This window comes from Lissotriton helveticus, chromosome 3_1 (assembly GCF_964261635.1).
Source record: "Lissotriton helveticus chromosome 3_1, aLisHel1.1, whole genome shotgun sequence".
Taxonomy (NCBI): Eukaryota; Metazoa; Chordata; class Amphibia; order Caudata; family Salamandridae; genus Lissotriton; species Lissotriton helveticus.
The window spans coordinates 2050498790-2050524430 of record NC_136061.1 but is presented as its reverse complement, the minus strand read 5'-3'; positions in this window follow the sequence as shown (position 1 = coordinate 2050524430).

Genomic DNA, 25641 nt, shown 5'->3' with positions numbered 1-25641 from the left:
TAGAAAAAGTGGAAGAGGAACCTCTGGTTATCTTAGTTAATGGGGTTCCGACAAAGAATAAGAAAATATGGCAAGATTTAGTGGATGTTAGGAAAGTCAAAAAGGCAACATTGTATTTGAAAAAAAATAATAAGTACTATAAGAATGTATATGTTGCAGAAGAGGAAGTAAGTGAGGAAGAGGATAGCGATTTGTGTGCTGGTCAAATTGAGAAAGTAGAACCCTCTACTAGTGAAGAAATATATGAACATTATAGTGTTCATCCTTTGCATTCCAAGGAAGTCATGGGGAATGCTATTGAGTTGTTTCAAATGAAACAAGCCAAAGGGAGTCCCATTAGTGTTTGGGAGGAAAGTTTGGAAGCTCGGTGTTTCCCACAGCTTTTTCCAACAGGTCAGGGAGGAAGATATGATGAGCGACCTCATCAAATTCCTGCTTCTGAATACCGGACTTTGCGATTGTATGCAGGAGATGCTAGGTTTCGACAATGTATTCCCTATTTGTTTCATCACCTGTTTGAAAGCGATCTGTCTGGACTGTCATATGCAGTGAACCACATCTTGAAAAGTGGTATACACATGCAAAACATCTCGGCAAGTGACTTTATGGATAAAGTCAATGTTCAAGACAGTATTTTGGATTGTCACCTGATTAATCTCATGGCGTGTCAGCGTGGTACTAATGAGTACTGGTACCGTCGTCATGGTGATTTAAAATGTATGCTGAGGAACTTAGGAACTCCCACATGGTTCCTCACTCTGAGCTGTGCCGAGTATGGCTGGGAAGACTTACTTGAATTTCTACGAGAGGCAAATGGAAACATTGAAAACATCGAATTCAAGACACCCGGAGAACTGTGCTCTTTGGATCCAGTCATATATGCAGGTACTTCAATCATAGATTTGAAGCTATGATGTCTTTCATCATGAATAAGAAGAATCCACCTCTTGGAGAGGTGTTGGATTTCTTCTGGAGAAAGGAGTACCAAGCAAGAGGTGCTCCTCATATACATATGCTGCTGTGGATCAAGGATGCACCTAAACTTGGAACAGATCCAGAAGACTCAGTGATGAGTTTCATACAACAGTATTCTACGTGTGCTGTTCCAAACGCAAAGGAGAAGAAAAGCCTAAGAGAAAAAGTTCTACGTTTCCAAAGCCATCGTTGTGGAAAGTACTGTCGTCGTAAATTCCGAAACAAGGACAAGTTCTACACCAAATGTCGTTTCGGCTTTCCACGACCGGTGATTTCTAAAGGAAGAGTAAACAGTTTGATGTCTTCGCTGCGACATAATGTGATGAAGAAATCACCTAAAAACACATACAATTTGAAGAGGAACGAAGAGTCCAAGTACATCAACGACTACAACCCAGTGATTTTGTCCATGTGGAATGCTAACATGGATATACAGTTTGTGGCTGATAACTGTATGGCTGTGGCTCGGTATGTGACATCTTACATCACCAAAAAAGAAAAGACAGAATTGAAGGATATGTGGGAGGACATTTCCCATGAAAAGAGCCTCAGTAAGAAGTTGTACAGTTTCAGTCTGAAGATGTTGTCGCATCGTGAAATCGGAGCTTACGAATGTTCTGACCGGTTGTCTTCAGCAAGTCTCTATGCCAAATCTAGGAGTATCGTTTGGGCGAGTCTTGGTCTTGCTGCAACGCGTAATCGAGTTCTGAAACCTGTGCGGAAAAATTGAGTATTTGGCGGAAAAGGAGCCAAACAGTACCGACATTTTGAAGACCAACATGTTGGATACATATTATCCAAATCGAAGCAGTCACCTCGAGAATGTTTGTCTGTATGAGGTTCTACAAAATTACATATTCAAGAGGAACATCAAAGAAGATACTGAGAAAGGAGTGTATGCTGTAATTGGAAGTGAGGGATGTCTGGTCAAGCAAAGAAAATGCCACTTGGTAAACCATCGAAAATTGAGTGGCGAATCTCCTGGAAAAAAAGGAGTTTTTCTATTTAGCACTTTTGCAACTTTTCAAGCCTTGGCGTGCAGAAGAGGAACTGCTTGTAGATTTCCTCTGTTACGAAGAGTCTTTCACTGCCGCCAAGGAGACCATAGAATGTCCTGCTTTTCCCAAATATGTAGAAATGTTGAATGCGGAAATCGAGCAGGAAGCAACGATTGCAGCCGAGATTGCCAGAGACAGTTCTCAGGACAGTCAGAGTTCTGTTTCATTGAGTCAGGATCCACTAGGAGGACCTGTTATCGAAAATGAAGCTGCCACTGCCATGAATGAAGTAGAAAGAGCCATGGCACATGCTCAGGAGGATGTGGTTAACTTAGAAGACTTGGAAAGACAACTCAACGTTGAGCAGAGGAAAATATATGACGAAGTTACCAAGCAAATTGATCATGGATTAAGTCATGAGAAGAAAGAGTGCTCATGGTTGTCGTTGAAGCCTGTCCGATTGTACGTGAGTGGAGAAGCGGGAACTGGAAAAAGTTTTCTGATTAAAGCAATTGCATCTTATCTGCAGAAAAGGACTGAATCACCGCTGTCTTGTGTTGTTACCGCTCCAACTGGGCTGGCAGCACATAACATTAAAGGGATTACTTTACATCGTTTATTGATGCTGCCAGTGGAGCATGACAACAAATTACAATATCACAAGCTATCTGGAGATGCTTGTTGTGAAGTTTCAAGAGTCTTGAGGAAAATGAAACTTCTTATCATTGACGAAGTAAGCATGGTTTCCAATGTCATGCTTGCCTTTGTGCATTTGAGAATGCAAGAAGTTCTCAAAACAGAGTATGATGTGTTATTTGGTGGCAAACACATCATTGTTTTCGGAGATCTTCTGCAGCTGCCACCAGTGAAAGGACAACCTGTGTTCAAAATGCTCACGCATGAAGATACCAGGAAGTGCCTAGGGAGCATTGGCAACGTCAATATATGGTTAAACTTCAATTATGCTGAACTGCATGAAAATATGCGTCAGGCGAAGGATGAAGTTTACAAGAATATTCTACAAGATGTTAGAATTGGAAAAGTGACCGAGCATGGGAAAGAAGCTTTACATGCACGATTACTGTCAAATTTATATCCAGAACAAGATGTTGTGCCTGAGAATATTTTTCAGAAAATTACTGAGAAGAAATCTGGAATATGTTTGATGCCAACTCTTGCAGAATGTGCCATCTTCAGCAACAAAATGTTGCATTTAGAAAACCAAGAGATTGTGAAACTGGAAACTATTGACAGAGTAGAGCATATGGGATCAACAATTATTTTGTCTGAGAATTTGAAATCAAAATTGGATTCATTAGAGAAGACTATATCTAAAACTGAAGGTTTTTAAAAGAGTCTGAATGTGTGCTTAAACTGCCGTATAATTTTAAGAAGGAATTTACATGTTGAAAGAGGTCTGGTAAATGGATCAATGGGTAATGTTGTTGATTTTGTGAAATACAGAAATAGAGATGGAATTGAATTTTTAAAAATTAAATTTGATGGCATTGAGGAAGTACAGCTAATTGGTCGTTGTTCTGCTAGATTTTTGCTTGTAAAAGACTTATATGTTCGCCGTAAGCAGTTTCCTGTTTGCTTGGCATATGCGGTGACAATCCATAAATCGCAAGGTTTAAGTGTAGACAGTGCATTGGTGAATATTGGCAGTTCTGTGTTCAAGGAGGGTATGGCATATGTGGCATTGTCACGAGTTAGAACTTTATCGGGATTGTACTTGATTGAGTGTGATGTCACAAACATTTGTGCGGATCTAGATTAGATAGAATAGGTTAAGAAGAGAGTATGCGCCACATTTGCCTCAATATCCTTTGTTTGAGAAACGTGTGGTAGGCCGGAAACGAAGAAATTTGACCAATACTAGGGAGGTTGTAGCAAAAAGACGAAAAGTCGATGAACCTGAAATTATAAGCAGAAACAAAAAGGATTCTGTTGAAGATGTTGTTGGTTTTCAATTTGAAAACAGTTCTGGTGTCAACTGCTATGCTAATGTAGTGGTTAATGTTTTGTTTTCTCTAGAAAATGTAAAAGAAGAGATTGTGGTCAATTCTGATCAAAGATTTTGCAGTTTGTTAAATTCTGTGTTAGAGAAATGTAGCACTGATAGAACAAAAATAGAAAGTGTGTCCGAAATTCGAAATCTGTTAGACAGATGTTCAGGTCAAACACAATTCTCTCAAAATATTCAGCAAGATTGTCAGGAGTTTTTAATGTATATGCTTGATGTATTGCATGCTGAAGGTGTAGATGTAGATCACCTGTTTGGGCTTTCTTATCAATGGCAGCATGACTGCGAGAACTGTAGGGTATCAAGTACTACTAGTGTAGACTCAGAAAGATTTATATATTTAACTTTGCCAGACAGTAAATCAGTCTCCTTTAATAAGCTAGTAAAAGCAGCTGATCACAACATGGAATGTAGCCAATGTAAATCTGAAATGATGTCAACATTATTTATACGAACATATGGCCAGTATGTCATTTTAATGTTCCAACGATGTAGGCCTGATGGAACAAAATTGACAACTTTAATTAAAAATGTTGTTGCTTCACAGTTGTCAATATCAGGAAGGACTTTTGTAACTGCAGCAATTATATATCATGACGGTCCTTCAATAACATCAGGACATTATACAGCTTATTTAAAGTGTAGAAATGGCTGGTCATTCTGCAACGATTCTGTTTTAATTTTCAAAAAAAAATTGCCGTATGACCTTAAAAATTCTTACCTGGTGTTTTTAAAACCAAAATTTTAGGGAAAGAATCTCGGGATGTGCTCTGAGGAATTTCAAGAGGTTCCAATGGCTCCTACACGATTTGGCCTTGAGGATAAGTGTAGTACAGAGACATAACTTCTTACCATAACACTTGACGTCATGGAAAAATAACTGCACTTTGAATGAGTTCAGAAAAACAGTTTCTTTTTATAAGCTAATTGAAGCAGCCAATCAAAACATGGAGTAGAGGGAATGTAAGTCTGCAATGCTGTCTACTGTTTTATATTGCTTTGTGATTAAAAGTGATGTAGAGAATTATATAATTGTAGTAGTCATAGAGGTAGTGTAAGTCTGCTTCATAGTAAGCAGTATCAGTGTCATAGGAAATGTAGAACATGAGTGAGCAAGAAGGGTAAGATATTACTAGTCCAGGATTGTGAAAATGATCTTCAACATTTTAATTCTGAAAGTTGCGGAAATACAAAATGACGGGATTGGCTTACAAGAATTCCAAGAGTTATAAATGGCTCTTACATGATTTGGCCTTGTGGAAACGTGTGGGAGAGAGCGAGAAGTCATTTATTGTATGTAACATATTTTTCAAATCGATGGATGTTTTCTTTCAGAAAGTGGCGGCAGAAAGTAATAACAGCACAACAGAGTGTAAGCTGTTCATAGGACATCCTTCGACGTCATGGAAAGTAAGTTAATTTTAAGGAGTTCTGAATTCTGATTTGTTATGTTGTATGGGTTTTTTAAACACAATCATTTTGATTGTGTTTTTTTTCCCCGCTGTTATATGATGAATACCTTCAAGTCACTGTTTTTAGTGAAATTTGATACATTCTGAGAACAGCAAAAATAAACCATTTAACATGTATAATTAATTCTGTACTGTTTGTATTTATGATGTACATTTAGAACTGTGTAGGAGGCATGGAGAAGGAGAGGCTTCTGTAAGTGTCAAAGTTGTTGCATACAGTGCTCACATTCTACGTAGTCTTTCATATGATAGACTACATTTCCACAATGAGATACCTAAGCAAAGGAAACACAGGTGATATGATTGTGGAATGAGCAAAAAAAATTGCAAGTTTTTCAATTATATTACCTGTGTTTCCTAACATTACACATCACATTGTGTAGATGAGGTTTAGGCCTGTTCCAGGAGACAGAGGAGGTCTGACATTTGTTCAAGAGTGCAGTGGACATGACTCACTTCGTTGGTAGGCCTGCACATGTATTATCTCCTCTGTATTCTTCAACAAACCTAAATTTCATCTGCAACCCTGAGTAGGACTTACCTGAAACAAATCTGTGGATAGGTTACACCTTATCGGCATCTTGAAACAATCATTTAAAATGTTAGGGTCAGATTTATGATGGCCGTGCGCCTCTTTTGCGCCGCTGTGGGTCACTTTTGTGTAAAAGATGCACCATGTTGCAAGATAGGTTTCAGTTCATCTCCAGCAAGATACCATCAGTTTAAAATGTATATAATTAGCACTGTGTAGGGGGCATGCAGAAGCTGAAGCTTTTGTAAGTGTCAAAGTTGTTGCATGCAGTGCTGCACTTCTGGGTACTGTTTCATATGCTGGACTACATCTGCACAATGAGATACCTAAGCAAAGTAAACACAAGTGATGTGATTGTGAAATGAGCAAAAGAAATTGCACGTTTTTCATTTACATCACCTGTGTTTCCTAAGTTTACGAATGACATTGTGCAGATGAAGTTTAGGTCTGCCCACGGACACAGAAGAGGTCTGGCCTTTGTTCAAGAGTGAAGTGGACATGACTTACTTCATTGGTAGGCTTTCACATGTATTATCTCCTTTGTATTCTTCAACAAGCGTAAATTTGATCTGCAACCCTGAGTAGGCCTCACCTTAAACAAACCTCTGGAGAGGCCACACCGTATCGTCATCCTGAATTAATCATTTAAAATGCTAGGGACAGATTTATGATAGGTGTATGCCTCTTTTGCGCCACTGTGCGTCACTTTTGTGACGCATTGGCGGTGGAAAAGATTTGCTATGAGGCGACAAAATTACAAATTGATGCATCTAGGCCGATGTGTCATTCTGTAAAAAACCCGTGCCACATGAAACGATGCAGCAGTAATGCAAAAGATGCACCATGTTGCAAGACAGGCCTCACTTCATCTCCAACAAGATAAGAAGGTGAGTCTTCTGTAAATGTCAAAATTGTTGTATACACTGCTCAACTTCTGTGTACTCTTTGATATGCTAGACTCCATCTGCACTATGAGATACCTAAGCAAAGGAAACACAGGTGATGTGATTGTGAAATGAGGAAAAGAAACTCCACATTTTTCAATTACATCACCTGTGTTTCCTAAGTTTACGAATGACATTGTGCAGATTAGGTTTAGGTCTGTCCACAGACACAAAAGAGGTCTGGCCTTTGTTCAAGAGTGAAGTGGACATGACTTACTTCATTGGTAGGCCTTCACATGTATTATCTCCTTTGTATTCTTCAACACGCGTAAATTTGATCTGCAACCCTGAGTAGGCCTCACCTTAAACAAACCTCTGGAGAGGCCACACCTTATCGTCATCCTGAATTAATCATTTAAAATGTTAGGGACAGATTTATGATAGGTGTATGCCTCTTTTGCGCCACTGTGCGTCACTTTTGTGACGCAGTGGCGGTGGAAAAGATTTGCTATGAGGCGACAAAATTACAAATTGATGCATCTAGGCAGATGTGTCATGCTGTAAAAAACCCGTGCCACATGAAATGATGCAGCAGTGATGCAAAAGATGCACCATGTTGCAAGACAGGCCTCACTTCATCTCCAACAAGATAAGAAGCTGAATCTTCTGTAAATGTCAAAATTGTTGTATACACTGCTCAACTTCTGTGTACTCTTTGATATGCTAGACTCCATCTGCACTATGAGGTACCTAAGCAAAGGAAACACATGTGATGTGATTGTGAAATGAGGAAAAGAAACTCCACATTTTTAAATTACATCACCTGTGTTTCCTAAGTTTACGAATGACATTGTGCAGATGAACTTTAGGTCTGTCCACGGACACAGAAGAGGTCTGGCCTTTGTTCAAGAGTGAAGTGGACATGACTTACTTCATTGGTAGGCCTTCACATGTATTATCTCCTCTGTACTCTTCAACAACTCGAAATTTCATTTGGAACCCTGAGTAGGCCTCACCTAAAACAAACCTCTGGATAGGACACATCTTATTGGCATCCTGAAACAATTATTTAAAATGTTAAGGGCAATTTTATGATGGCTTTGCACCTCTTTTGCGCTGCCATTGCATCACTGTTGTGAGACAGCAGCAGTGCAAAAGATGCACCATGTTGCAAGATAGGCCTCACTTCATCTGCATCAAGATACTGTTAGTTTAAAATGTATATTTTTAGGACTGTGTAGGGGCATGGAGAAGCAGAGGCTTCTGTAAGTGTCAAAGTTATTGAAAAACTGTTTGTCCTTCAATCTTTTCCCTTGTCTTTTCTAATTTTTAAATACATGTTTTAATATTTTTCAAATGTTTGTTCTCTCTTTCACAGATTTAAAGTATAAAAATTACAAGTGACTAAGTTAACGACAATTATAAGGTAAATGTTTTGTACTCTTTTCGTTACATATCTATCACATTTAACTTCTATTAGTTTCACTACTTCATTTCTTTAACCCTCACTTTCCTGCCTTTGCTACTTCCCTCAATCCTTTCTCTATTACTTACTTACTCTACTCCTTCCACTATTTTTGTCAGTCCCTCTCTTCTCATACTTCGTCACTCTTGTTCACTCACTCTGTCTCTATTACTCTCACTGTTTCTGACTGATCACTCTTTCACTACTTGTTCATTATGCTTTCTCTCTGTAGTTCAAGCACAGTAAGGGGCATATTATCAACACAGGCAATAAATTTATCAGTGTTTTTATCGGCAGAAAACTGCTGCAAAAGTGGCTTTAGCAGCAGTTTTCTTCTGGAAAAGCGGCTTTAGCGGCAGTTTTCTGGCGATAAAAGCAGTAATTATTGGCAGAAAACTGCCGCAAAAGCGTCTTTAGTGTCAGATTTCTGCTGATAAAAGCAGCAAAATTTTTATCGCCTATGTTGATAATATGCCCCTATGTTATTTACATTTCTTTGCTGTTTCAATCATTCCTTTTCTGTTACTTCTTCTTTTCTGCATTGTGTTTTTTCTCTCTGTTATTCCGATGTTTTAATCTTAATTTGATTATTCATTCACATTCTCTAAGAAACTCTTGTTTGTTATTCTTCTACTCTCTTTTTTTTTTCTCACTTCCTTATCTATTTTGTTTTTCACAATTATACTCTCTTAAATCTTTTCTTCAGTAAATAGATCTATTAAACAGTATCTCTACTTTACTCTCTATAGCTGTCTTTCTTTTAACATAACTGTCTGTTTCCTTCCCTTATAATTACTCTTCTTTTTTTTAAAAACATTTTTTTGGGTTCGCTCCCGGTTCGCGTACCGGAGAGCGAACGGGGAAGCGAACCAAAAGAAATAGAGGTTGGCAGAGTTCCAAATATTCTACCAATTTTTTTATAACGGGGAGGTAGTTCTGAAAAGAACTTTTTTTTAAATTGTTTTTGTTGTTTTATATTTTTTTTATTATTTTTCTGAACATTTTTTTACTTTGTTTGTATTTTCTGAACAGTTTTATATTTTTTTGGTTTTTTTTTGGGGGGGGGAAACGAAAACGATTCATTGTAAAGGGCTCAACAGGAGCAACAAAAAAAAAAGAATTTATTGTCTGGGGCGTTTCGGACAAACATGATTGTCGATAGCTCTGTTGATCAGAGTGATGCTACTTTCTCTGTAGCAAATGAACTGATTGCAATGCACGCACACTTGTTTCACTTCCCCGAATCTCATCTGTATATTTGGGACCAACTCCCTCGCCTCTGGTCCCGTCACTTCCTGCACAACTGATCTTCTGGCCATAGAAGGAGGATCATCTTGCTGGTCACGTAACTGCGCAGCACTGTAGTTGTTAGGATGCCACCTACTCATATGGCGATGCATCGTGTAATTGCCGTAACTGTACTTCTTCTCGGTGCCTCTGGACAGGCTTTCTTTACATATAAGGCAAGTTACGTACCGTGCATTGACTTTTTTTTGGCCCTGGGGATAAGTAAAAAATTGCCAAATATAATTTACTTTCACATGAGACCTCCTGGGCTCCTCACGCAAAAATTGCCTCTCTTGCTGCTCTTCCTCTTCTTCCTCTTCTTCCTCCTGTTGCTGAATGATAACTTCAGCAGGTGGTCCTCTCTTCTTTGGATGTGGTGGAGGTGGTGGGGAAGCACCAGCTGAAGCTATGGAGTTCTGGACTTTTTGGTTCCGTCCAGAGGTGTCAGGGACAACACCCGAAGACCCCGGAGTTCAACCTGTCTCGGTGCACAAACAAACAGAAACACGGGCTTCTCGATGGTGGCGTCAAAGACCAAAGGTTTATTACTGCAGGGACACAGAAGTCACAGAAACTACACATGGGCAGTATCTAGGAGCCTGTTCCATTTGTACAAAGAGGGTTGCTCCTTATATACTAAATATTGGGCTTCAGGCAAATTCTTTACATGTTACCACAGTTCTAAACATTCGTGTCTTAAACAATAAATATTTGGCGTTGCACAGGGATCGTCAACAGTATCTGATGTCAAAACATTACAAATGAGGGGTTCCCACTAGTCCATCATAATCCCATGTCAATTCTTCATTCAAGACCCGGACCGCCTCATCGTAAATTTCGTTACCTCCCCCTAATAAAGGCCCAGAAGATTTTTCCTTCTCTTCTTTATCCCTATTTTCATAGTACTGAGCAGTCGCAAGTATTTGCGCAGTCGTAGAGACAGCCCACGCACTTTCAGAATTCTTTAATTTACTACTAAGTTCTGGCAACAGATTGTGCACAAATTTATCAACAAATAATCTCTGGCCTCCTTCTGTGCTCATATCCTGACCACTATGATCCACGAAAGTCTCTTCGAATCTTGTGAAAAAGTCGGAGACGCTTTCGTCTTTCTTTTGTTTGCATGCGGACAATTTGTCCCAATTAACGCGTAATGCAGGCATCAAGGTTTTCATTAAATCGATTATTCTACCAGGCAAATTAGCAATTAAAGGTTCAGGTTTGGAACCACCTATTTGTTGACCATCCGCTGCAATTATAGCTGCCCAGTCACCACCTAGGGCAACTGGATGATTCTCTTTACGAATTTTAGCCCAAATTGGTTGCGGTACTACATTACCAAATAGCAGATCTATGTCAGCAAGATTCAATACACAAGCGTCAACTGTTTGAGCCAACTCTTTGTAGTACCCTGCAGGATTTTTACGCGGATCTGGCAAAGCCTGTTTCACTGCTAATACTTCAGCTCGCTTCCATGGAATATGTATCCATACTCTCTGGAATTGGGCCGGAGCTGCTGCAATACCAAGGTTTGCATTAGCTTGCACAGCTTCACGCCAAATTGGTGGAACCTCTCTCATTGGATATTGACGATTTCGTTTCGTACTACGTTTCTCTAATTCTCTCGGTGAAAGAAGGGATGAGTCATTCCTATAACTTAAAATCAGTTCCATCGCTTCTTTTATATTTTGTCCAACTATCATACCTGCAGCAAACTCTTTCTGAACATTAATTAATTCTCCTATATTTGATTCAGGGTCATCCTCTTCCAATTCCTCACGTAGAAGGAAACACATTTCATCGAACACATATCGTTGTGTCGGTTCATTCCATTGCATAAATGTATCTAATACATTTTGTACATTATATCTTCCAACTTTTGAAACCCATCTAAGAGCAGTGGAATCTAATATTCCTCTTTCTTCAGTACTGGGAAGCTGACTACGTCTCTGCACAGAGTCAGAGGTAGGAGTCTTAATCAGAGTTTTATAGAAGGGAGATAGAATATTAGAGACAGAATCAGTGATTCTTCGACGAACAGAAAGCGGAGTCATAATATTAGCAGAGGCAGTGAATAGAGTAGCAGTTGGAACAGATAGATCAGGAACAGTAGGAGTAGCAGGAAAAATAGCTTGTGAAGTAGCAGGGGTGAGCGACACAGGCATAGGAAAAGAAGCCGGCAACCCTAGAAGAGGGGTTGTCGAAGGAACATTAATATTGACCACAGGAGGTACAGGAACTTGATTCAGGGGAGCGGGAACAGGGACACCAGGTTGTCCAGCAACCGGTAATTGAACATTCGGTATAGGTGGAGCCGTAGCACCCTGTGCATACGGTGGGGGTGATCGTAACAAGTAAGACAACAGGGGATCCTTTTCAGGGTCCTCTACTATCTTAGCCGTACTCGATGGCAAAGCAGGATAGCACTTGTCTATCGCTAAATTACGCTCTCTATCGGCCACCTCCATCGCTTTCTCAGACTCGTTGAGTTGCAGCTGCCTAGCAGACTGTTCTAAAGTCAACTCTTGCTCTTTTTGTTCTTTCTTCAACTTTTTAATTTCTCTCTGTTTAGATTCTTTTCGCCAATAACGGAAAGAATCAAACATTGCCGGCCGGGCTTTCTTCTTAAACAACCTTCTTTCTAGATTATCGAGAACTTCAGGTTCAAAACTACCATGTAGTGGCCAACTAAGGACACCATCTTTTGCTGTGTAGTGGATCCATATCTCGTTATAAGAGATAGGGCCCACACCAAATTTGCAATAAAGATCATAAAGGGGAGTTCCAATCGGAGGAACCAAACACGAGTCCTCCAACTGGGAATCACTGTTGCAACTAAAGCAAGACAACATACAATTTTTCCGACTTACCATTTTATAATCCGGAACACAAAACAAACAAGACACAAACAGAAAAGATGCGCACTCGAGAACTTAGGCCTACCAGAACTGATAAACGTATCGATACCTGAACTGAACAGAATGATTATCGTAACCAGAATAACCAGCGATAACCTTACAGAACTGAACTGAACTGAGAACTAAAAGGATTATCCACATAGGAGCAACCCTTACAAAATAACCAACTAGCAACCACTAAATACTTAACTGAGGCACTGAAGACGTCACCAAGGAGAAACCCGTCACGTTTCGCCGTACTGAGGACTGCACCTCGGGTCCAAGACAGGGCGACGGTCAAGGCAACGGACCACTGCAGCCGTCTGAACGGGAACCCTCGTGGAAGAGGACGTCGGGGCCACTTTTGCGATATGCCGGGATCGATGAAGTGGGGCGCCTCCCTCTGAAATCTTCACACGAAGCTCCTCGGATTCTTCAGGCTTTTGGACCGGTACCGAATGACGTCGCCCCACGTTGGGCGCCAATTGGAGTTCTGGACTTTTTGGTTCCGTCCAGAGGTGTCAGGGACAACACCCGAAGACCCCGGAGTTCAACCTGTCTCGGTGCACAAACAAACAGAAACACGGGCTTCTCGATGGTGGCGTCAAAGACCAAAGGTTTATTACTGCAGGGACACAGAAGTCACAGAAACTACACATGGGCAGTATCTAGGAGCCTGTTCCATTTGTACAAAGAGGGTTGCTCCTTATATACTAAATATTGGGCTTCAGGCAAATTCTTTACATGTTACCACAGTTCTAAACATTCGTGTCTTAAACAATAAATATTTGGCGTTGCACAGGGATCGTCAACAGTATCTGATGTCAAAACATTACTAATAAAGGCCCAGAAGGAAAGGAGCAGAGCCAGGTGCAGAAGATAGAAAGACAGGATAAGAAATGTTTGTGGGTCGTAAATGGGCACGGTTACCGGCTTCGGCCGCCTAATCATGATCAGGCCAACGAACACAAGAACCAGTATAGCAGGACTGGCCTCAGGCTGGGGAGGCAGTTCTTGCCGAGTCATGCTGCTACAGCGTTGCTGGCCTAAGGTGCACGTGTCACTAGCAAGGTGAATCGCCGGTTAAGGCCTACGTGTCCTTAAATAAAAGAAGTCATTGCGTGTCCATTGACTATGTGAGGGCAAGGAATACAAAATGGCTTCCGTGTTCTAAGATGGATGCCATGGGTAAATCACAAATGTGTTGGTAACAGGAGTGCTCTTGCTCGTAGCATAGCGAAAACACCAGGATATACTAAATGGATCATTTGCGGTTCACTGATACCAAAATTATGTATTTACGACAATGATTACAAACACGAGTAAAATCGTCACGGAACCTCAGCTACTAATGAAGCCATTGCTCACTAATCACAAAGGGTCTTTCTCTCACAAAGATGAAAGTCAGAGTGAGGAAAGAAGGAGGGGTTTTCATCATTTGGGAAAAACAATAGTTCTAAACCAATGAAAAGTGTTACTTTTAGGTCACATGACCTAGTCTTACATCATTAGGAAACCAAAAGTGAAATGAACCAATGAAAAGTGTTATTACCGAGTCACATGACTTGTTGTGTTTACGTTACGCGCTTTGGGCCGCGTCCCGGATCGCTTCCGGGAAGCAGCGTTTCGCGCCTCGGTTCGCGTACCAGTTCGCTTCCGGGTACGCTACCTTGGCACGTCATATGACGTATTAAGCGACAACGCGATACGTCACGCTGACGCGACGCGTCACGATGTTGTTTTCTAACGCAGCAGTTGCGGAAACGGAACGTTTACCGGTTCGCGGACCGGGTCGCTGCACCAAATTGCGCTAACGGGAAGCTAACCAGTTCGCGTACCGGGAGCGAAACAAAAAATATAATTAAAAAAAAAAAGTATTAAAAACATGTAAAATATATTTTTTGATTTAAAGAAAAATACATTTTAAAGCTTTTGTTATTTGCTATTAAAAAACCATTGAAATTCACTGAAAAAACCATAGGTTATAGACCATATATAGTTAGGAATTAGCATTTAAAAAACCTTTTTTTACTCACACAAAACCATTGAAATTCCATATATAGTTAGTTGTGCTAACTATATATCGCGCACCCGCAATCCACTGCTGATCATGTCACATATTACATCATTCATGACATGGTCAGTGACATCACTGATGACATCACTGATGACATCTCAAATGACATCACTGATGACATCACTGATGACATCTCAAATGACATCACTGATGACAACATCCAGTGACTGTATGTTTCTGTAAAGTTAAAATATGTCTTACATATTGAAGAATGAGTGGATGTATAAGTGTCTGGATGAAGGATTTATTAGGTACATGATTGACTGTATGAGTGAGTGAATAAATGTGTGTCACTGAGTGCATGAGTTAGTGACTAAACTGTCTTAATTTGTGCATCATTATGTCTGTTGTTCTGTAAACTGCTGCAGTGTTGATCAGTAGCTATATGAGTAAGTATATGGGTTATTGATTGGTTGCCCAAGTATTTGTATGGGAGACTGAGTATGTGTGTGTGGGTGGCTGGGAGGTGTATGACTCTGTGCATAGATGTGTTAGCAGTTAATTCAATAGATGTATGGGTTCAAAAGTGCATGTGGAAACACCTGTATGGGCGGTTGACTGAGTGCATTGGTGAGTGAATGGATATCTCAGTGCTACATGTCAAAGTAAGTACATATGTAAAACACAGTACATGTGACAGTTGACATATATAAATAACTGTGCATAAGAGCCAGTGAATGTGTGAGTGGCTGTATGGATCATTGTGTACTTGTATCAGGCATTGTAAAAGAGAGTAAATATGTGTTAGTATATGTTTGAATAAGTAAGGTGTGTATAACTGTATAGTTGAGGAAATGGAGGTGTGATTGATTCTTTGCATGACTGACTAAGTGTCTGAGTAACTCCATGGATGAGTGACAGTCTGTGAGTGTCTGTTTACACTGAGTGTATCTAAGGTTATATTAGAGTCTGAAGAGGTTCATCGTATTATCACATGAATGATGTCATCAGTGATGTGATCAGTAATGTCAAATGAGATGTCATCAGTGATGTCATCAGTGATGTCATTTGAGATGTCATCAGTGATGTCATCAGTGATGTCATTTGAGATGCCATCAGTGATGTCATCAGTGATGTCATTTGAGATGTCATCAGTGATGTCATTTGAGATGTCATCAGTGATGTCATCAGTGATGTCATTTGAGATGTCATCAGTGATGTCATCAGTGATGTCACTGACCATGTCATGAATGATGTAATATGTGACATGATCAGCAGTGGATTGCGGGTGCGCGATATATAGTTAGTACAACTAACTATATATGGAATTTCAATGGTTCTGTGTGAGTAAAAAAAGGTTTTTTAAATGCTAATTCCTAACTATATATGGTCTATAACCTATGGTTTTTTCAGTGAATATATATATATATATATATATGTGAAAAAATACCTCCTCTCAAAGAAAGAAGCAGCAGCCTCGGAGGGGATGAGAAGCGGCAGCACCTTTATTCAAACAATCGGCGTATGCATTTCGGCCGGTATGGCCTCATCAGCGCCTGCGGTAGTCTGTGCGGAAGTCCTGGCGTTCTGCAGCCTAGTGAAGCACCCTGCCACCTTGTGATAGGTACAATGTCACAGCTTCGCCCCTCAGCAAGCAAATCCTCCATGTGACGGGTCCGAGTGAATCAGCGGACTCCATGTCCCAAGATGCATTAGTAGCTCCCAGGTGAGTATGGCAGTGGAGCGGTCTTGGAAAATACAAGAAAAATAGCAGAGGGCAAGGTGCGCTGCAAAGCGTCCATGAAACCGCAGAATTTGAAGCTCGGGGTGCAGCCTCCAGTCCCCAGACCTCATCAACCATAGGTCCAAGCCCCTTGTGTAGCGTGAGCAGGGAGAATTAAGGCCCCGCCCAAGTGGAGAGAAATGTCTCGCAATATCGCTTCAGGTGCGAGGACTGCCGGCGGGCCAGTGAGAGTTACAATAACTTGTAGAAAAGAAGAATGCCGAAGCAGGTTCCAGAGTCTCCTGGCCACTTGCGATGAGGGGGCTACTGAACCGCGCTTCTGGATAGCGCGCAGACAAATGTGAAAAAATACCTCCTCTCAAAGAAAGAAGCAGCAGCCTCGGAGGGGATGAGAAGCGGCAGCACCTTTATTCAAACAATCGGCGTATGCATTTCGGCCGGTATGGCCTCATCAGCGCCTGCGGTAGTCTGTGCGGAAGTCCTGGCGTTCTGCAGCCTAGTGAAGCACCCTGCCACCTTGTGATAGGTACAATGTCACAGCTCCGCCCCTCAGCAAGCAAATCCTCCATGTGACGGGTCCGAGTGAATCAGCGGACTCCATGTCCCAAGATGCATTAGTAGCTCCCAGGTGAGTATGGCAGTGGAGCGGTCTTGGAAAATACAAGAAAAATAGCAGAGGGCAAGGTGCGCTGCAAAGCGTCCATGAAACCGCAGAATTTGAAGCTCGGGGTGCAGCCTGCAGTCCCCAGACCTCATCAACCATAGGTCCAAGCCCCTTGTGTAGCGTGAGCAGGGAGAATTAAGGCCCCGCCCAAGTGGAGAGAAATGTCTCGCAATATCGCTTCAGGTGCGAGGACTGCCGGCGGGCCAGTGAGAGTTACAATAACTTGTAGAAAAGAAGAATGCCGAAGCAGGTTCCAGAGTCTCCTGGCCACTTGCGATGAGGGGGCTACTGAACCGCGCTTCTGGATAGCGCGCAGACAAATGTGAAAAAATACCTCCTCTCAAAGAAAGAAGCAGCAGCCTCGGAGGGGATGAGAAGCGGCAGCACCTTTATTCAAACAATCGGCGTATGCATTTCGGCCGGTATGGCCTCATCAGCGCCTGCGGTAGTCTGTGCGGAAGTCCTGGCGTTCTGCAGCCTAGTGAAGCACCCTGCCACCTTGTGATAGGTACAATGTCACAGCTCCGCCCCTCAGCAAGCAAATCCTCCATGTGACGGGTCCGAGTGAATCAGCGGACTCCATGTCCCAAGATGCATTAGTAGCTCCCAGGTGAGTATGGCAGTGGAGCGGTCTTGGAAAATACAAGAAAAATAGCAGAGGGCAAGGTGCGCTGCAAAGCGTCCATGAAACCGCAGAATTTGAAGCTCGGGGTGCAGCCTCCAGTCCCCAGACCTCATCAACCATAGGTCCAAGCCCCTTGTGTAGCGTGAGCAGGGAGAATTAAGGCCCCGCCCAAGTGGAGAGAAATGTCTCGCAATATCGCTTCAGGTGCGAGGACTGCCGGCGGGCCAGTGAGAGTTACAATAACTTGTAGAAAAGAAGAATGCCGAAGCAGGTTCCAGAGTCTCCTGGCCACTTGCGATGAGGGGGCTACTGAACCGCGCTTCTGGATAGCGCGCAGACAAATGTGAAAAAATACCTCCTCTCAAAGAAAGAAGCAGCAGCCTCGGAGGGGATGAGAAGCGGCAGCACCTTTATTCAAACAATCGGCGTATGCATTTCGGCCGGTATGGCCTCATCAGCGCCTGCGGTAGTCTGTGCGGAAGTCCTGGCGTTCTGCAGCCTAGTGAAGCACCCTGCCACCTTGTGATAGGTACAATGTCACAGCTCCGCCCCTCAGCAAGCAAATCCTCCATGTGACGGGTCCGAGTGAATCAGCGGACTCCATGTCCCAAGATGCATTAGTAGCTCCCAGGTGAGTATGGCAGTGGAGCGGTCTTGGAAAATACAAGAAAAATAGCAGAGGGCAAGGTGCGCTGCAAAGCGTCCATGAAACCGCAGAATTTGAAGCTCGGGGTGCAGCCTCCAGTCCCCAGACCTCATCAACCATAGGTCCAAGCCCCTTGTGTAGCGTGAGCAGGGAGAATTAAGGCCCCGCCCAAGTGGAGAGAAATGTCTCGCAATATCGCTTCAGGTGCGAGGACTGCCGGCGGGCCAGTGAGAGTTACAATAACTTGTAGAAAAGAAGAATGCCGAAGCAGGTTCCAGAGTCTCCTGGCCACTTGCGATGAGGGGGCTACTGAACCGCGCTTCTGGATAGCGCGCAGACAAATGTGAAAAAATACCTCCTCTCAAAGAAAGAAGCAGCAGCCTCGGAGGGGATGAGAAGCGGCAGCACCTTTATTCAAACAATCGGCGTATGCATTTCGGCCGGTATGGCCTCATCAGCGCCTGCGGTAGTCTGTGCGGAAGTCCTGGCGTTCTGCAGCCTAGTGAAGCACCCTGCCACCTTGTGATAGGTACAATGTCACAGCTCCGCCCCTCAGCAAGCAAATCCTCCATGTGACGGGTCCGAGTGAATCAGCGGACTCCATGTCCCAAGATGCATTAGTAGCTCCCAGGTGAGTATGGCAGTGGAGCGGTCTTGGAAAATACAAGAAAAATAGCAGAGGGCAAGGTGCGCTGCAAAGCGTCCATGAAACCGCAGAATTTGAAGCTCGGGGTGCAGCCTCCAGTCCCCAGACCTCATCAACCATAGGTCCAAGCCCCTTGTGTAGCGTGAGCAGGGAGAATTAAGGCCCCGCCCAAGTGGAGAGAAATGTCTCGCAATATCGCTTCAGGTGCGAGGACTGCCGGCGGGCCAGTGAGAGTTACAATAACTTGTAGAAAAGAAGAATGCCGAAGCAGGTTCCAGAGTCTCCTGGCCACTTGCGATGAGGGGGCTACTGAACCGCGCTTCTGGATAGCGCGCAGACAAATGTGAAAAAATACCTCCTCTCAAAGAAAGAAGCAGCAGCCTCGGAGGGGATGAGAAGCGGCAGCACCTTTATTCAAACAATCGGCGTATGCATTTCGGCCGGTATGGCCTCATCAGCGCCTGCGGTAGTCTGTGCGGAAGTCCTGGCGTTCTGCAGCCTAGTGAAGCACCCTGCCACCTTGTGATAGGTACAATGTCACAGCTCCGCCCCTCAGCAAGCAAATCCTCCATGTGACGGGTCCGAGTGAATCAGCGGACTCCATGTCCCAAGATGCATTAGTAGCTCCCAGGTGAGTATGGCAGTGGAGCGGTCTTGGAAAATACAAGAAAAATAGCAGAGGGCAAGGTGCGCTGCAAAGCGTCCATGAAACCGCAGAATTTGAAGCTCGGGGTGCAGCCTCCAGTCCCCAGACCTCATCAACCATAGGTCCAAGCCCCTTGTGTAGCGTGAGCAGGGAGAATTAAGGCCCCGCCCAAGTGGAGAGAAATGTCTCGCAATATCGCTTCAGGTGCGAGGACTGCCGGCGGGCCAGTGAGAGTTACAATAACTTGTAGAAAAGAAGAATGCCGAAGCAGGTTCCAGAGTCTCCTGGCCACTTGCGATGAGGGGGCTACTGAACCGCGCTTCTGGATAGCGCGCAGACAAATGTGAAAAAATACCTCCTCTCAAAGAAAGAAGCAGCAGCCTCGGAGGGGATGAGAAGCGGCAGCACCTTTATTCAAACAATCGGCGTATGCATTTCGGCCAGTATGGCCTCATCAGCGCCTGCGGTAGTCTGTGCGGAAGTCCTGGCGTTCTGCAGCCTAGTGAAGCACCCTGCCACCTTGTGATAGGTACAATGTCACAGCTCCGCCCCTCAGCAAGCAAATCCTCCATGTGACGGGTCCGAGTGAATCAGCGGACTCCATGTCCCAAGATGCATTAGTAGCTCCCAGGTGAGTATGGCAGTGGAGCGGTCTTGGAAAATACAAGAAAAATAGCAGAGGGCAAGGTGCGCTGCAAAGCGTCCATGAAACCGCAGAATTTGAAGCTCGGGGTGCAGCCTCCAGTCCCCAGACCTCATCAACCATAGGTCCAAGCCCCTTGTGTAGCGTGAGCAGGGAGAATTAAGGCCCCGCCCAAGTGGAGAGAAATGTCTCGCAATATCGCTTCAGGTGCGAGGACTGCCGGCGGGCCAGTGAGAGTTACAATAACTTGTAGAAAAGAAGAATGCCGAAGCAGGTTCCAGAGTCTCCTGGCCACTTGCGATGAGGGGGCTACTGAACCGCGCTTCTGGATAGCGCGCAGACAAATGTGAAAAAATACCTCCTCTCAAAGAAAGAAGCAGCAGCCTCGGAGGGGATGAGAAGCGGCAGCACCTTTATTCAAACAATCGGCGTGTGCATTTCGGCCGGTATGGCCTCATCAGCGCCTGCGGTAGTCTGTGCGGAAGTCCTGGCGTTCTGCAGCCTAGTGAAGCACCCTGCCACCTTGTGATAGGTACAATGTCACAGCTCCGCCCCTCAGCAAGCAAATCCTCCATGTGACGGGTCCGAGTGAATCAGCGGACTCCATGTCCCAAGATGCATTAGTAGCTCCCAGGTGAGTATGGCAGTGGAGTGGTCTTGGAAAATACAAGAAAAATAGCAGAGGGCAAGGTGCGCTGCAAAGCGTCCATGAAACCGCAGAATTTGAAGCTCGGGGTGCAGCCTCCAGTCCCCAGACCTCATCAACCATAGGTCCAAGCCCCTTGTGTAGCGTGAGCAGGGAGAATTAAGGCCCCGCCCAAGTGGAGAGAAATGTCTCGCAATATCGCTTCAGGTGCGAGGACTGCCGGCGGGCCAGTGAGAGTTACAATAACTTGTAGAAAAGAAGAATGCCGAAGCAGGTTCCAGAGTCTCCTGGCCACTTGCGATGAGGGGGCTACTGAACCGCGCTTCTGGATAGCGCGCAGACAAATGTGAAAAAATACCTCCTCTCAAAGAAAGAAGCAGCAGCCTCGGAGGGGATGAGAAGCGGCAGCACCTTTATTCAAACAATCGGCGTATGCATTTCGGCCGGTATGGCCTCATCAGCGCCTGCGGTAGTCTGTGCGGAAGTCCTGGCGTTCTGCAGCCTAGTGAAGCACCCTGCCACCTTGTGATAGGTACAATGTCACAGCTCCGCCCCTCAGCAAGCAAATCCTCCATGTGACGGGTCCGAGTGAATCAGCGGACTCCATGTCCCAAGATGCATTAGTAGCTCCCAGGTGAGTATGGCAGTGGAGCGGTCTTGGAAAATACAAGAAAAATAGCAGAGGGCAAGGTGCGCTGCAAAGCGTCCATGAAACCGCAGAATTTGAAGCTCGGGGTGCAGCCTCCAGTCCCCAGACCTCATCAACCATAGGTCCAAGCCCCTTGTGTAGCGTGAGCAGGGAGAATTAAGGCCCCGCCCAAGTGGAGAGAAATGTCTCGCAATATCGCTTCAGGTGCGAGGACTGCCGGCGGGCCAGTGAGAGTTACAATAACTTGTAGAAAAGAAGAATGCCGAAGCAGGTTCCAGAGTCTCCTGGCCACTTGCGATGAGGGGGCTACTGAACCGCGCTTCTGGATAGCGCGCAGACAAATGTGAAAAAATACCTCCTCTCAAAGAAAGAAGCAGCAGCAATTTTTCTTCTCAGAAAAAGACTCGCACTCAGGATGAACCACAGTTTAATAAGCAAAGTTACGCTTTCCGACAGCAAAAGCTGTCTTGATCACACAATTTGCAATTGATACAGGAAGTCTATACATAGGTTTAAGACACCGAAAAGCGACTAATTGTTTGATAACTGGTGTCCTGATCTAAACTTGAGTTTGAGTTTGAGTTTAAAATATTTATAAAAGCGCACTTTCACCAGCGGTTTCATGGCGCTGCAACAAACAAATCCCCAGGGGGGAAGACAGAAAATAGCTAAAAAAAGCAAAACAAAAACCAACCTAGTTAAAAGATTTAACGAATAAATGGGCTTTAAGTTTCTTGCGGAATTGAGGGTAATGAGTCAGGGATCTAAGCTCTAGAGGCAAGGAATTCCACATGACTGGGGCAAGGGTCGCGAACTTTGATCCTCCCCATTTCTTCCTCCGGAAACGGGGGACTGATAACAGGGATTGTGTGGATGATCGTAGGTCCCTAGTAGGAACATAGGGAGCGATCTCAGATGTAATAAAGGCCGGAGCCGCGCCCAGTCGTGCTTGAAAGGTGATGGAGGCGAGCTTAAACTGGACGCGTTCACGGACAGGGAGCCAGTGCAAGGATTTGAGAAGGGGTGTTACGTGATGAGATTTTGGGAGATTGAACACCAACCGTGCCGCCTGGTTCCGGATCAGCTGCAGGCGCTTTAGACAGTATGCAGGAATACCTGCATACAGGGCGTTGCCATAATCCAGGCGGGAAATAACCATCGCCAGCATGATCATTTTCAAGGCGTCAAAAGAAAAAAAACGAGATACCTTGCGGATGGTGCGTAGTGACAAAAAGGAAGAGGACACCACAGAACTAACCTGGGAGTGGAGAGTGAGCTGGGAGTTCAGTTTGATACCTAAAGTTGTAACCGAGGTAGAAGGGGACGGGGGAGAGCCTAGGGAAGGGGGCCAAAAGAGAGAAGACCAGGGACTGGAGCAACCACTCGTCAACACCAACTCGGTTTTATCCGGGTTAAGCTTCAGGTGGTTGTAGCTCATCCAGTCCCGGATAAAAATCATAATAGACTGAAAGTTTGAAATGGAAGCAGAGGAAGAAGACAGATTGAAAACAAGTTGGAGGTCATCCACATAATTATACACGTTGACCTCCATTTGCTGTAACGAAAAAATAAGGGGGGTGATATAGAGGTTAAACAAAAGAGGTGAAAGGGAAGAACGTTGGGGGACCCCGCACTGAACTTTCCGGAAGTCCGCGGAAAAATTACCCAGGCGAACAGCCTGGGTGCGGTCCCTCAGGAAGGAGGACAGCCATACCAGAGCGGTACCCCCGATCCCCGCCGCCCCGACACGGGAGAGTAAGATGGTATGGTCAACCGTGTCAAAGGCGGCTGAGAGATCGAGGAGAACCAAAGCCTGGGCCTGGTTGGTATCCATTCCTCCCTGAGGTTGTCAAGGACCGAGAGAACTACGGACTCCGTAGAGTGTGCGGGGCGGAATCCGGCCTGGCGGGGAGCCAAAGCCCCATGCTCCTCAACAAACGTGCTCAAAGACTTGGCGGCCATCTTAGAGAGGTAATTATATATAAGTAGTATATAGCACAAGTTCATATCCTAGACATATTTACATATATATATACAATTCCATAGTCCAATAGGTGACTCAAAAATGATAATAGTAGGATACTATTTACATAATTCATATGTATACATTTAAGCAAGATTACAAGCTTAAGCCAACGTGCAATATTCTCTCGACATAGTGTTGTAATAACAAATGACTGGCCAGAATGTCTCCTAATGGAACAAATGTAAAATCATATACGGCATAGTGCCAGATTTAAACAAAAATTGTAACTTGTAGATATATGGCATAATGACAGAGAAACTTATCTGAACATTGTCCTACAAATCATGTTGGATATATTAGGATAGACCGAAATACATACGTTGATCGCCTATGTAATAGTCCCTGTACCAAAAAAGAGAAGAGAAAAATAGAAGTGCACTAAATAGAGTAAATTGTTTATCTAACAAAAATAGAATAAGTTCTTATCTGAAAACAGGACCCTTGGGAGAAAGAGATAGGTTATCAGGAACGGATGAGACAGTCCGCAGCACAGGTAACCTGTCCTTTCTTCCTATAAGTAAAATCAAAAATCCAAAATTAACCCCTATGTGACAATAAATAAATCAGCATTAAGTGTTGTTTTCTTAATCATGATAGTAAATTACTAAAAAGCACAAAAACATGGTTGCAGATTAATATAATATACAAGCAAATGCAGTAACCCACTGATAGCAAGACAGATAATCAATCAATTAAAATCAATCCTTTAAATGATAGGCAAGTTCTTCATCCAGATTATGGCCTTTAGGATATTTGGTGTCGAGATTAATTATCCATTTTGATTCCCGTTTAAGGAGGGCAAGGGTTCTATTCCCACCCCTGGGACCCATGTGAACTTGTTCCAATGCAAAAAAACTTAACAAATTGCTGTTGGACAAATGACAGAGTTCAAAATGTCTAGCTATTGGGTAATGTGGGTCTTTGTTGTTTATGGCCCGCATATGTTCGAGTACTCTCTTTTTGGTGGTTAATGTAGTACTTCCCACATATTTCATCTTACATGGGCACATCAATACGTATACACAAAAGGTGGAACTACATGTCAGAAATTGGTCAATCATTTTGGGAGTATCAAAACCTGGAATTACAACAGACTTCACCATGTTGCTATTACGACAGGCTTTACAGTGCCCGCAGGGGTAGAAGCCCTTCAATTGATGATCATTTACTACTCTTTTTGGTGTAACATCATTGTTAACAATGATGTCTCTGATGCTTCTCCCTTTTCTGTACGTTATTTTCAGTCTGAGTGGCATGGTTGGACCGATGATAGGGTCACTAGTTAATACATCCCATTTATCAGCTAGTATCTTCGATATTTGGGTCGAATTGCTACTGTAGGTAAATATTGCCCTCACAGTAGCTTCTGACTCCTTGATGTCACCTTGTGTGATAGTTTCTTCATTGGGACTGAGCAATGAGTTTCGATCTACATTCCTAACTCGCTCTTTAGCTTTATTTAGTACCCAGTCGGGATAACCTCTATCCCTGAATCTGTTGATCATAATATCCATCTCTTGTTCAAAAGCATTGATAGTGCTACCATTTCTTCTTGCCCTCACCAGCTCACCATAAGAAATACTCCACTTGAGGGTATCCGGGTGGCTGCTGAGGGCATGAAGAAGAGTATTCCCTGCCGTAGCCTTTCGGTAAAGGCTAGTTTTCAGGGTATTCTCTTCAGAGGTTATACAGAGATCTAAAAACTCAATAGATGTATCATTGATCTGACTGGTCAATTTGATGTTATAGTTGTTAGTATTCAAGATGTTGATGAATTCTACTGCCATTGCTTCCCCACCTGTCCAGATTAAAACAGATCATCAATATATCTGAGCCACACTTTTACCTTGGAAAAGTAAAAGTTCAAAGTGTGGTCAGATCTGATCTCCTCCTCCCACTTGCCCAGGAAGAGGTTGGCAAAACTTGGGGCAAAACATGCGCCCATGGCAGTGCCACGAATCTGTTGGAAAAGGGTGCCGTTAAACATAAAAATGTTACCAGTTAAACATAATGACATCATGTCTAACAATATCTTAGTATGTTCCAAAAATTGTATAGGTCTCCTTTTCAGATAGTGATAGCTGGCCTGTATACCGTCTTCATGATCAATTACAGTATACAGAGAGTTCACATCCATAGTAATTAATAAGTCA